The sequence below is a fragment of the Chanodichthys erythropterus genome, chromosome 5 (assembly GCF_024489055.1).
Source record: "Chanodichthys erythropterus isolate Z2021 chromosome 5, ASM2448905v1, whole genome shotgun sequence".
Classification (NCBI taxonomy): domain Eukaryota; kingdom Metazoa; phylum Chordata; class Actinopteri; order Cypriniformes; family Xenocyprididae; genus Chanodichthys; species Chanodichthys erythropterus.
This window is the reverse complement of record NC_090225.1, coordinates 23,915,043-23,918,836: the sequence shown is the minus strand read 5'-3', so window position 1 is coordinate 23,918,836 and position 3,794 is coordinate 23,915,043.

Sequence of the window (3,794 nt, the reverse complement as noted above, 5' to 3'; positions counted from 1 at the left end):
GAGGCAGCACAAAGTATTGACTAAAAGGGTGCCACATATATTTATATTTAAAGGCACAATATTTAATTTTCGCCGCTAGAGGTCGCTTATTCAAAACAGAGCTTGATGACGGCTTGAATTAACAGAATCATGGAATATGTTGTCTTCATGTCTACAGCCGGTGGAAATGAATCGGGACAGGACTCAAATCAGGCATAAATAATGTTCACGGATGTGATTATTAACATTATTGTAGTATGGAGCAGAGCAGAGACGAGTAGCTACTGTGCAAATAGAAAAGAGGCAACCGGAGCGTTTGCTAATGAGAGACGAGCGCGACACATTTATTATGCCGCAGTCGCTGCTTTCGCTTCTTCCGGTCAAGCGCATGTGGGGTAAAGCAGCGCTGTTTATCATATTAGATACAATTTGTGTGTTGAAAGTTGTTATAGTGCTACACTGCGTTCACTCGGCGGCTACTATGAGACACTTGTTGCACACTGCAGTAAATTAGATTGATATTAGGCATGGTAAAACATGGTACTCACTGTAAATCAAGAAAACAAGATTTAAATAATAAGACTTACTGTGTTGAGCTATATAACATTATTAGTTTTCTGTCGATGAATGTATCCAAACAGGTGCTCACCTGTCTAATAAAACACATAATATATTAAAGTGTCTTTGGTGTTTCCATGCTTTCTACAACATAAAACCGGAAATCGAGGGTTATGCGGATATGATGTCATTGATAGGCGACGCATGGATACGGTCCGTGTCCTGGTTAAAATTGCTTATTTCTCTGGATTTAAACATTCTTGGAAACATTTGGGGTAATGTAAGAACACAGGTCAACAAAATATATAACGCCGTTTAGTGGTTTTTGGATATTTTAATCCAAAAATCATACATATTGTGCATTTACAATATTTGTGTTTTGATAAAACTGTGTTGTGTTCGCAGTTGTTTGTTTTCAATGAGAGCATATCATAGGGTTTTTTGTTAATATTTTAAGCAAAAGATCAAATGGTTAAGCAATATATTTTCTCTATATATTGTATCTTTATAAAGACATTTTTTCACACCCTTCTTTGCTCATATTTACCAAAGGTGTCAATATTAGCGGAGGACACGTAAAACCACAGCTGCCATACAACACCGTTCAAATGTTTTGGGTCAGTATGGTTTTATTTAACTGTTTATTTATACTTACTTGTAACTTTATACTTTTTTTGATTCAGCAACACATTAAATTGATCAAAAGTGGCAGTAAAAATAATGTTACAAAAGACTTCTATTTCAAATGAAAGCTTTTCTTTTGAACTTTCTATTCATCAAAAAGGTAAACGTTTCCACAAAAATAGCAATTCAGCTTTGCCATCACAGGAATAAATTAGCTTACAGTACAGTCCAAAAGTTTGGAACTCCTGTCTTCAGTGTCACATGATCCTTCAGAAATCATTCTAATATGCTGATTTGCTGCTCAAGAAACATTTATGATTATTTTCAATGTTGAAAACAGTTGTGTACTTTTTTTTTTTCAGGATTCCTTGATGAATAGAAAGTTCAAAAGAACAGCATTTATCTGAAATACAAAGCTTCTGTAGCATTATACACTACCGTTCAAAAGTTTGGGGTCAGTAAGAATTTTTTTTTTTTGAAAAGAAATTGAAAAGAAATGAATACATTTATTCAGCAAGGATGCATTAAATCAATCAAAAGTGGCAGTAAAGACATTTATAATGTTACAAAAGATTAGATTTCAGACAAACACTGTTCTTTTGAACTTTCTATTCATCAAATAATCCTTAAAAAAATATTGTACACAAATATTTTGTACAATTGTACACATTAAATGTTTCTTGAGCATCAAATCAGCATATTAGAATGATTTCTGAAGGATCATGTGACACTGAAGACTGGAGTAATGATGCTGAAAATTCAGCTTTGCATCACAGAAATAAATAACTTTGTGAAATATATTCAAATAGAAAACAGTTATTTTAAATTGTAATAATATTTCACAATATTACTGTTTTTACTGTATTTTTAATTAAATAAATGTAGCCTTGGTGAGCAGACGAAACTTCTTTTAAAAACATTAAAAATCTTAGTGGTTCCAAACTTTTGGACTGTACTGTACATTTTAAAATAAATTACAATAGAAAAGTTATTTAAACTGTAATAATAATTTGCCATATTACTGTTTTAGATTAAATAAATGCAGTCTTGAAGAGACTTCTTTCAAATACACAAAACTGTAATACCAACTTCAAACATTTGAACATTGTAGCTACATGTAGGCCTATTAAAACAATCATACAGTTTAGTGTACAAACACATAAAAAAAATAAAAAAAACACATTTGAGATTTGATTGTGGCAGAGAGTAAATGTGGTGGATAAGCCCCCCAAAGAAGAATGTCAGTTTGTCAGTTACTAGCCGGTGCCCTTTATCACAGAATTGTGTTTACCGGTCTATGGCGAAAGAGAGTCCGCTGTATGTTTTGTGTGAACTGGAAAACATCACAAAACAATGTAAACAAAAATGCATTATATTTCTGCTTTGAAACACTGACTTCTGCTAACGTAACAAACATATAGTAGGCCAACACATAAAGACAGACAAAAGCTGTTCAAGGGTATGCCAACGCCATCATCTCTTCCAGAATAAAAGACACATCCATATCCAACGTCAGAGACAGGCTCATGTTCTGCCATTACTTTTATAAAAAACAAGGAAATTCAGACACATCCAGATAGTCATACAAGGAAAGACTGCACACAAAAAAAGTAATCTACACATATAATGATCAAGTGTTAATTTTACAGCAACAGTTTATTTTTGGACCCTATTGGGAGAGAAGTCATGCATCTCCATTTGTGAGTTGCTTTATTTGCATGACGCCCTCTGCTGTATGGCACAAAAAAACATTGATGAATGAAGAGTCCTAAATTATAATTTATATTATAAATATTATATATAGTTAGTGTATTCTTATTTCCTAATTTAAAAAAAACACTTTTCCAATCTGTTATCCTTAACTTGTAGGCCTACATTTGAGAAATATATTGTGTTTCTCTGCCTCCTTTCCAAGGTCTGAATTCCTCAAAGACGATAATCTGCCAAGTGTTTTGTATCTCCAGAACAGAGGGGCCTTGATGGGCCATTCACAACATTGGCAAAGTAAAGGTTTGTGCCATTTTTTTCTTTTTTTTTTGGTCATGGTTTACACCCAGGGAGATATGATGGCTCCAAAGAGACATCACAGATATGAGGGGCATAACCTGGACATCACTTCATTTTGAGTGATGAAATACAACTGAGTAACTAATAATAATAATAAAAGTAGTAAGTAAATAAATAACATATACTTAATGCTCACATTATTAAAATAAGTTTCATATACCAGCCCAAATAAACAAAGAAATACCATTTTTATTTGCAGATCAGGTCTGTTATAGATGAAGGTAAACACACACAGACTCAGATTTAAAACCAAGGGCTTAAAACAAACGGCTTTGGTATCAGAACCCAGAAGTTTGCAAAATGCACTATAATATTATTATTATACAATAATATTGCTTTATAAATAATTTGAAAAATAGCCGAAATACAAAATTTGCTACATTTCTATCAAGTCTCTATCATGTTTTCTAGAGAATTAAAAAAAAAAGTGAAAGAAAAATAGAAAAGAAACAAACTTGCAATAAAGTTTATCTATCTATCTATCTATCCATCCATCCATCCATCCATCCATCCATCCATCCATCCATCCATCCATCCATCCATCCATCCATCTATCCATCCATCCA